This window comes from Pipra filicauda, unplaced genomic scaffold (genome assembly GCF_003945595.2).
Source record: "Pipra filicauda isolate LSUMZ 115617 unplaced genomic scaffold, ASM394559v2 scaffold531_size399970_pilon, whole genome shotgun sequence".
NCBI lineage: Eukaryota > Metazoa > Chordata > Aves > Passeriformes > Pipridae > Pipra > Pipra filicauda.
The window spans coordinates 108153-119008 of NW_024104678.1; positions in this window are offsets into that span (position 1 = coordinate 108153).

The window sequence follows — 10856 nt, forward strand, 5'->3', positions numbered from 1 at the left end:
AAAGTTCCCCTTTTCAAGGTGACTCCTCAAGCTGTTGAGATCCAACATCTGCAGGATTTTCCCTTGTAATAATCCTGCTGAGATTCACCTAATCTCCGAGTGACTCATCTGCCTCCCTGTATCCCTTGTCCTAATTACCACAACCCTCCTCAGCCTCTGGATCCTGCCATCTCCCTGCACGTCCCTGTTTTCCAGCAGACCATTCCAGCCCTGTTACTGTTTTCCCAGATCTGGAAACACTCCCTCCCTCCCATTAATACCTCCCAAATACCTGGCCAGGTTACAAACACGGACAACCAGCCCCTGGCCAGGCTGGTTCCAGCAGAGCTGGGATTTCCTGGGAGCTGTGCCAGGGGTTCCCCAGCTGCTGGACCACGAGCCCTTCTGCCCCTCTGCTTATGTGGGACCTGGATCATTTTCTGGGGATGGAATTCCCAGCACAATCATGGAATGGTTTGGGTTGGAAAGGACCTTAAAGCTCATCCAGTTCCACCCCTGCCATGGGCAGGGACACCTTCCAACTAGCCCAGGTTGCTCCAAGCCCCGTCCAACCTGGCCTGGAACCAATCCAGGGATTGAGAGTCCACAAATTCTCTGGGCAAGCTGAAAAAAAATCCTGAAAAACCTTTCTCCATTATTTCATCTCCCCTGTTAGGGAGTGACAGTGACAGCCACGTGTGGGACTGTGACAGCCACTGCAAGGGGCAAAGAACCCAAAACGCTTCAAAATCAGCAAATCCCTCCCAGGGAAACTCATCCAGCGCTTCCCAGCTCCACACCTCGGGTGACTTTGGGATTCTCCTGCCAGGGGCATCCAGCCCTGCCTCAGGCACCTTCTGCTCCAGAAAAAACCTGCCAGTGATGAAGTTCTCTCCAAGGCAGGAGCTGAACCTGAGCAGGGACCCAGCTCCAACCCCAATTCCCCCAGAAAGCCCTCACAAAGCTGTAACACTTGTTCACTCAACACGAACCAAACGTGGCCAAACTCCCAGAAGAAGCTCCTGAGGCCAAGAAATCAGCAACACTCCAAGAAGAAACATATGTTTATATGCAAAACATCAGCTTACAAGAGTTCCCTGCACACAGGAAAACTAAGGGGGAAAAAAAGGAAAATATCCTCATGCTCCCTGTTTTGGACAAAGCTTTATCAAGGATCAGGCTGAAATGTTAACTTGGGGTCTGGCTCATTAAGGGTCCCTTCTCCTGGAGTTCTTGGTGGGAACAGTTGGAGATTAGACACATGATGGACAAACTCTTCCCATCCTACCCCAGGCATCTTTTAAAGGCATCAAACGTAACTCTGAGAGTTAAAAATTAGGGACCACGGAGGTTCACATTCCCAAGCATCACCCCGAGCATGGGAAAAGGCAGGTCCTGGGCTGGCTAAAATGGATCCTTGTTTATCCCAGGCCCGGCCAGGCAGTGCCTTCCCCGTGTCCTCACTTCAACGGTGCCTTTCCAACCTCATTCTTTCACTGGCAAAAACAGGTCACCATCTGCTGTGCCTCCTGACTCTGGCTAAGTGACAGCTCCTGCCTCTGCAGGAGATCCAACTGCTCCTCAAACGCTTTCCTTAAAGCCAGGGAGTACAAAGATCCCCTCTCCAAAGCAGATGACCAACAAGGACAGGGGGGGCAGGGGTGAAGGCTGTCACAGGAGGCCTCCAGGCTATGAAATAATGACCAGGAACAGCTGCCACATTCACCAGCTTGCCCCCAGGAGACCCACAATTTCCACCTGCGGGGAAGGAATTCTACCTGCTCCACTTCCAGCATTTATTTTCCATCCTGAAGTCCACAGTGAGCTGGGGTGCAGACATGAGGCAGGTGACAGGCACAAGACAAAAGACCTCCAGCTCCCCCAGCTCTGCAGTTCCAGGCTCTGGAGCAGAAACCAGGAGGTTTTAACATGAAAAAAAGGCTGCAAAAACAAGAGCCAGGGAAAAGCTGCCTCCCCTCTCAGGGAGCCTCCAGGCCTGGCTCTGTCCCTGCCGTGCCCTGGGCAGCTCCAGGCTGGCACCTTTCCATCTCCTGCTGCTTCCTGACAGCCATTCCTGGGGAGAAAAGCTGTTCCTAAATGCTTTCCCTGCTGCACAAGGCAAGTCTCCCCCTCACTGAGTGACAGGTTCACTCGGTCACCGTCCCCCCAGTGACACTGCCCTGCCAGCCCAGAGAGTGCCTCACTCACAGGAGGGAACTGAATCCACATCCCAGACAAGCTCCCAATCCTCTTGGCTACCTGGACTTGGATGACTGCTCTTCTTCACAGGGATACGATTTTCAAAGTGCTGGGTTTTGACCTCAAAGCTCCTCCTGGGAGTGGAAAAAAACCCCATAACAAGCAAAACCCCCAAATATCAGCGATGCGCGTGGGCTGCACATCGTGGGGAGGACGGAGCACAGGACCCTCTTCTTCCCAGGATAGAAAGGGAAGTGGGATTAACACCTCACTCTGCTCCCAGGTGTCCTTCAGCTGGAGCCCTTCAGAGACAGCAGCCCCCAGACCCACAAATGCTGTCCCAAGGCAGGGGCAGCTGAGCTGTGCAGGGCACAGGGGTCTCTCCCTCTCCTGCCAGGGTGGGACAGGGACAGTGACAGCCACCACCGTGGCCAGAGCTGCAGATTTATCTCCCCAAACCTCATCCAGCTGCACTTTCTCGCTGCTCCAATCCCAAATCCCTATTCCCCAGCCCTCCACCCCCCTCCCCGGGTGCCCTGAAGGCAGCAGTTCTCCTCGTGGTGACACTTTACATCCATCCCCGTATCCTGGCATGGCCCGCCGGTTGCCATGGCAACGGCCCGTTTGGAGGAAGGGAGGTTTATTATCAGTTTCTCTATTGAATAAAACCTCGGATGAAATTTTGTTTTCTCCCTACCGATGTAAAATGTCACGGATTTGTTTCTGACCCTGCTCAAGCTCCTTTCTGTGTTTATGGATTATCCAGGGCAACTTTCAAAGGGTGTTTTCTACCCGTGGAGAGGGATTATGTGCACACTCCTCATCAGGGCAGCAGCTGAATCCCCAGGAACAACTCACCCGAGCCCTGGGATCAAACCACAAAGAGCAGCATCCTGGAACAAAGCTCATCTGGACACTTCCCAACCCTCAAGAAACATGTTAACTGTTGTTAATTAAACAGCAATCAGCTGTTTCCAAGCGACAAAACTTCCCCACGCACCAGGGGGGCCCCGAGATCCATCCTGGGAGGTGCAGGGCGCTTTCTGCTGAGCAATTCCACGTGCTCCAGCAGGAACAGAGGGGCTGCAGAGCTCCAAGACATCCATGAATGAGGCCCTGAGGCTGAATACCAGAGAAGCAGAGCAGCAGGTTTATGAGTCAGTCGCAGGAATGTGAGAAAACTGGGTAGGAAACGCTAAACAAACGGCAGATTTCTTTTTTTCCAGGCTCTGTAGCAGTGCCAAGGACCCTTCCCACGCAGGCCAATTCCCCTTTTTCCTCCTGGCATCAAAAGCTCTTCAAAATTTGTTCCCATCACGCTTTCGGGCTGACGCACTCCCCAGCCTGTTCTCTGAAGGACAAGGATGTGGCTCCAGAAACACTCCAGGGTGTTCTACGGGGTTTTTAAAAGTCAGACAGGAGGCAGCCACAGGGAAACTGGAGAGCTGCAGCACCACTGTGAGCCCATCTCCTCTCTCCCAGGACAGGAGGTTCCTAGAAACACACGTGAGCCTGAAAATCCCATTTCACTGCGGCCCAGAGAGCCCTGCCCGGGCAAAAAGCCCTTCCTGGAAAAGCAGGGAGAGCCATAAAATCCTCCGGTTTCATCCCCGAGGGGTTGTGCAACACGTTTGCAGAGCACATGGAGAAGCTGCTCGGGTGAGGTTTGGGAAGCACAGCCCACACTTGGGGAAGGGTGGCTGCTTCTGTGCCGGGTCCCTGGCAAGCCCAGGGTGCAAGTGGCAGGTTCGGAGGGGGCTCCCAACAATTCCAGGGTGGGCCCTGGCACGGATGTGCCTCCCCCTGTGCCAGTGGCAAGGGGACAGGGAGCAGAGGGAGCAGAGCTGGGAAGCAGCCACTTGTGAAGCCACAGCACATCCCTTGCTCCATCCCTGCTCTGATCCCAGGCACGTGCAGCTCCATCTGGCTCAGAGCTGGACAGCTGCTCCAGCGGGACACGAGCCACCCCCGGCTCCCACCGGCCACCACTCGTGATCCCTGGCCACCCCCCAGGATGACCCTGTCCCTGTCTCTCCCAACTGCTGAGGGATAAATCCCAGGGTACCACCCCACGGGAATCTGCTCCCCCTCCTTGGCAAGGCAGAGGCAGGTGCTCCACCAGATGGCACATGAAAGATGGATCCAGCATCAAAACCGAAGAGTCAAAGCCCACAAGCCTCTCTGCTTGTTATACACCACTTTGGACCACGACCAAGGAAGTTTATTTATTTATGGACAAGCTCTTTTTGGCCAGGAACCCGCCCACACTGGGCTCTGCCACCCCTAGAGCCACCTCCCTGCTCCTGGTTCACAGAGACACCCCACTGTGGGACACCCATGGACTCGGTGGTGCAGACCTGTCATGCTCAGCCAAGTGACAAACACGTCCTGTCCCCCTCTGGGATTTGCACTGGGATTGTGCAAGGCACACAGCAGATGGGAAATGAGGCTGTAGCCAAACTGGGAATAGCACCTCAGTCCCTGGTAATCCCAAACTACAGCTGCAGAGCTCAGCCAGGCCAGCACACAGGGCATGGATGACATTCCTGATTACACTCCAAGGCCAGCAAAGGCAGCCAAGTGCAAACACCTTTTGATCAGTGACACAGCTCCTGTGGCTCGTGAGGGAGCTTTGCAGAGGTGGAGCCGTGGAGGAGTCAGCACCTGGTGACATAAGAAGGTGACCTCCAAAACCTCTCCTCTGCCATGACATTCCCAGCTTTGGCTGCTGGAAAGGACATCCCATCCCCTCTGCCCACACCCCCACACCAGGTAAACATCTGCCACACACGGCCTTCCAAGGGCAGAGCATCTCACCCTGCCTGCAACAGGTTCATGGAATGGTTTGGGATGGAAAGGACCTTAAAGACCATCTCGTTCCACCCCCGCCATGGGCAGGGACACCTTCCACTACCCCAGGCTGCTCCAAGCCCTGTCCAGCCTGGCCTCAGACACTTCCAGGGATGGGGCAGCCACTTCTGTGGGCAACCAGTGTGGGCATCCCAAGTGCTGGGACAGGGAGATTCCCAGCTGTGCAGCCCCACTGCTTGGGAGAGCAGGAGCCAGAGCCCCTCCTGGGTGTAAGTTGTGCAGAGCTCGAGGGCAGCACCTACTCAGATGTCACAGTGCAGATTTAGGAGGTCACTGCCCACCCTTGAAACGTCCTTGTCAAGGGAACAGGGATCATCTCCCACCTGAGGTCTGCCAAGGCCTCCATCCAAACTCCTTCCTTTGTCTCACACCAAATGCAAAACACATTCCATCAACAGCCCTGGTGCTTTATGACCCTTTTCTCTCCAGACTCCAGGCAAGCAGGAAACATTCCCTCAGCCTTTATCTCAGGGCCATTCCCATCCGTTTGCTGCCTCAGCTCCACAGCAAACACGAGGGAGACTCGAGATAATGAGAGTTTTACAGAGTGTGGAGTCAGGGCACAACAATGGGAATGTGGGGACGGGATGGGATTCAGCAGGCAGGGCTCAGAGCTCCATGTCCTGCCAGGCTCCACTCCAGCTGGGAAATCACTTTATGAGGCTGCAAATACATTTCTTCCCCTTCTCCTGGGAGGTCCTGAGAAGGCACAGATTTAATGCTGCTCCCTCCCTGCCCTGTATCGATCAGCTATCCGAGCTCTGGAGCAGAGCTCCCATCCATTAGGAAGAGGCTCCTGCTGCATTAAGCCCTGTGGCTGCAGTCAGGAGCCCTCACAGCCTGACTCCAAGAGCAATTCCCTCCTCTGTTATTGCATTTCCAATATGAGGCTGATCCCTAAGAGGTCACATTTATTCCCATCATTAAAAATTGCAAACTGGACGGGCGACAGCCAGGGCAGCACAGGGATCCCTGCAAACATCCCCAGCCAGAGGGACAGAGCAGCAGGGACACTGCTGGTTTCCCAGAAGGACACACTGCACAGGAGGGAAGAGGCCCCTCTCCAGGGAGCTGCAGGCTTAGTGCAGGGAGTAAAACTGAAAAAAGAAGGAATTCCAAGGAAGGGAAGGGTGGGAGGAAGAGCGGGAGGGGGCATATTGGTCCATGCAGAGATGGTGCCTTTGCAGAGAGAAGGGTCCTGAGACACAGGCCAGGAACCCCAGACTTTGGGAAGTGTCAAGGGCAATAATTCACGTCCTTTAAAAAACTCCAGAGTGCTCCAGAGGAAAGTTTTCCCATTCACATGGGCTGCTGGACACGCTGCTTCCAAAGGAGTGTTCCCAGAGCTCAGAGAGCGGGGCAGGAGGCAGCAGGGGAGGTTTTTTTCCCCAAATCAAGGAGTTGATTTCAATCAATCTGAATGTGGAAACAGCCTCCTGTTATCCTAGAGAGGCCAGGACCCTGACCCTGACCAGAAATGCTGGTTCTGCTCTCCTGGAGCTGGGGATGGGCTTTGCCACAGCTCTGGGTTACCCCGTGGGGACTCACCAAGGTCCATCCCAAGGGAGGTGCAGGAGCATCACTCCACTGGCACCCCTCCCCACAGGACACAGACTGGGAACCCCTGGGCTCCAAGGCTGAGAGCCTGTCACGATACCAGCCAGGTAGGCAGCAGGTTTTTATCCTAAAAACTGGACAAAATGGCTTTTTTTTTAATCCCTCCATTTTGAGGCTGATCCGGTTTTCTTAACCCTGCAACAACTCTCTGCCACGCAGGGCTGGTAACTTCCTCTCCAATTTCTCAGCAATCCCTCCAGAGCAGAGCACAGCAGATTTCCCTAATTCACATTAGCAGCACCATTTGCCTCGCCAGCCACAGAAGGAGCACCTGAGATTAAAGCAGAGCTGCTGCCCTTGGGTTTTCCCTCTCACAGGCCACACCACTGGCAAACAGGAGATGCCAAACCTCTCCTAAAGAGCAGAAAAATCTATTCCCATCCCAGGCTGTCAGACGCCACGGATAATTGATACACGGATCCAGGAGATAAAGAAATCAAGCCATTCTTCCTGCTGGAGGCCCCTTCTGCCTTGGGCTCCCAGAGCTGGGCAGCCTCTGACCTTGAGTTCCCGCATTAATGTCGGAGCAGGGATATCACACACTCACTCAGCCCATCCCCTGGGGTTTCACTTTCTCCTGGCCCTGCATAATGGCAGCTTTGTCCTCGCCTAAAAGGAAGGAGCAGCCAGTTTATTGCAGGCCCGGCTTGTTCCCCGAGATAAGCCCGGTGAAAAATGTCACCTGCTGGTTTGATCCACTCCAGTGTGTGCCACTTTAGCAGCTGCTCTATCCCAAACACCCATTAGCATCAAACAGGTGGAATAATACCAGTGTGTACAGCATCCATACATAAACATGAGAGCTGGAGGAGAGAGGCATTTTCAGCTCCCAGCCCTGGCTCAGAGCTGCTTTGTTTAGGAGGGACAAGCCCAGACTCACAACGAGCTCCGCTGCAGCATCCAGGGGCAGAATTCCCAGCAGCTGGACACGGGGGGCTCCCTGCAGCCCGCCCAGCTCAGGGCAGCAAGGCAGGACCCTCGGGGGTGCCAGGGGTCAGCGGGGCAGTGCCCAGCACCTCGGCAGAGCCCTGGGAATTCATTTAAAGCCATCTCCAAGCGGATGCAAACGGTTTAGTTTCCCTGCCCTTTGGCAGCCCTGTTTTGATTCCTTGCTTGAAATAAATGGAAAGCTTGGATTCAGCTCAGCACACAAACAGCAGAGCCATATGAAAAATTACCTTTGCAGGCACGGAGGATTCACCTGGGACAGAGCCATTACCTGGTAACCAGGAAACAACCACGGGTTACCGGCGTCACGCCTGCTTTCACCCGGGCTGGGAGCGTGTGGAAGACTCAGCTCCCTCATTACTCCTGGGAAAAGCAGCCCCAGCAGCCTCACCCAAGTCGCAGCAGGAGCATCCCAGAAGTTGGCAGCTATTCCCAGCCCTCCTGGGGTGTTTAAATTTACTGTCATCATTAAGGGCAGAGACGCGAGAACGTCAAGAACGTCGAACGCCAGGCATTGTGTGATGGATTTGGGGCTGGAGAGGAGTTAACTGAGAAACAGAGCATTTGTCTTGCTTTAAGTCATTATCCTTGCAGGAAGGATCCCTCTTCCCAGAGCAAGTCTGCTGTAATTTCTGCCACCTTCCTGACCCCCTCCTGCTTCAGATCTCAGGCTGAGCTGCACAGAAAGGCTGGCTCGTTAAGGAACGTGCACAGAACAACTCCAGCAGGTTGGGATGGAGTCCCCCAGCAATCAAAACAGCTCTGGAGTGAGCACTGAACGCTGCTGTTTCCACTCCATGTGTGGAGCCCTCCCTGTGCTCACACAGCTCTGCTGTGGGGACACTTCTCTCTGTGCCTCACTCGCAGTTTCCTTGACAACACTTCTATTTTTTTAATAGAATTTCTTTTTTTTTTTTTTTCCCCTTGCCCCACTCCACGGCAAGATCAGGCCTGACTTTGAATACCACAAATACGAATTAGCAGCACACCCCAAAAGCCTGTGTGTAACACCAGGTCCCTGTCCCACGGCACCCAGTGTGACCAGCAAGGCAGGAGCTAAGGGAACAGCTGGGAAGGTTGGAATTGTCATTCAGTTGTGCATGATGCAGCTCTTCCTCCAGATTCTCCCCTGCTACCCTGACAGTATTTTGTTACCCTTCAAATTCTCCAGAGAGAGGGTTGTCAGGAATTGGAATGGGCTGATGGGGAGGTGGTGGAGTCACCACCCCTGGAGGTGTCAAAGACATGGCTGGACGTGGCACTCAGTGCTCTGATCAGGCTGACAAGGTCTAGCTGATCAATCAAAGGTTGGACTCAATGTTCTTTGAGGTCTTTTCCAACCTTAATGATTCTATGATCCTGTTTTCAGCGTCTAAGGAGGAGAGGAGGGAAGAAATCCATGGATCACACCCACTCCACCAGGAGCTGCTCCAGCCCGGGGCACACCACAGGTCCCCCGGGTACAAGACACTGCAGCTGCCTCCTCCAGAGCACCACCCAGCCCCTCCATCCCCGGGGAGTCCATCCCATCTGCATTTTATCCCTCCTGTGCCTCCTCTGATGGCAGGAAACCCTCTGACTCACTCACTGCCCCCAGGCAACACGCACAAAAGAACCACCTCTCATTGTCAGGACGAGTCAAAGATCTCCCAGCCAAGCAGATGCTCCCCTCCCCTCCCTGCCAAGGGCCAGAGTGATGGGATTGAAGTGTTCTGCGGGAACATATCGATCCCATCAGAGCTCTCAGAAGAGCAGGAGGCTCTGCCTGCACTCCCAGCTCGCAGCCAGGATTAGATGTCAACACGCTGCTGCTGTTTTAACATCTCCCCCCCCCAGCCCCACTCAGCCTGATGGGTTTCACTGCCCTGTTGTTCAGGAAAATTTGTGATTCTGCTGCTCAAGCCATCTAATATTCCACGCAAGAACGTCCTCTCCCCTTTTACTGTTGGAAATTGAAACGGCAATAAATCAAGGAGAGGCAGAGCCTGCCTGAATGTGGAATTATCCACGGCCAAAGGTACCCCAGAGCACCAAGTCCAGTCAATTGGAATAACCAGCTCAGCAAGCCTGTGCCACCCAGCAGGCTAAGGATCCCTCTGGATAACAAGGACGAGGAAAAAAACAGCTACAGAACAGTAGCCCAGGAAGGTCACGAGCCCCACAAACACACGGCCTTGCCAAAGACAACCCAAGGGCTTCCTGAGTGTTATTTCAGCCAGGGGTTCACGCTGTGCTTCATGTTCCCTGCAAACATTCCAGATGCTGGGAGCCCCAGCCCTCCTGCTTGGCTGGGAGCAGGGGCCTTCCACAACATGCCACCCTCAGGCTCCCTGCACGTGCATCCCCTCAGGGGCATGGCAGTGAGGGAATCCTTTCAGTAAAGCACCCCAGCCAGCAACACCCAGCCCTGCTGTCCCACAAAGCAGCTTCAGGAACCACAGAGGGTGTCCCATACCCTGGGACCAGATTCCCTCCCTCCACAGAGGGTGTTCCCACATCCTAGGAGTAGGTTCCCTCCCTCCAGAGGGTGTCCCACATCCTGGGACCAGATTCCCTCCCTCCACAGAGGGTGTCCCATACCCTGGGACCAGATTCCCTCCCTCCACAGAGGGTGTTCCCACACCCTAGCACCAGATTCCCTCCCTCCACAGAGGGTGTCCCATACCCTGGGACCAGATTCCCTCCCCTCACTGACTTTGTGCAGCCCTGAAGGAGTCATGTTATTACTGCTTTTGGTTTCCCATTTTGCACAGAGAAGTGATTCCTTACCTGCTGCTTTCCCCCTTTTCATCTCTTCCAGTCCATCCACAGGCTTGGATCGGGGATTTTCCTCCAGCTTTGGCTCCAGGTGTCCCTCGTTGGTCTCCACCCCCAGAGTTAAGCCCTGTAAGAGAAGGCACAGATTGAGCCACCTCAAATCCCAGCATTGCTCCAGCCCCTGCCAGAATAAATCAGCTGCTCTGGCAGCCTCCACATCCCACCCACAGCTGTTTCCAGGCACAACGTCACCCCACACCCCCCAAAAAGAGCTCAGGTGCTCAGTTACCTGGTGCCAACCACACCCCTGGCAAGAGGATCTGCTCCAAACTCCAGACAAGGGCAAGAGCCCAGGAAGGGGAGCTCTGTGCTGGGTGGAAACCAAAACCTGTCAGTCCATTCCACAGGACAGCCAGTTTTCTTTTTGATGTCCCCCCCAAGTCAGGAGTAGGAAGATCCAGCCTGATTATCTGGTAGGAAGAATT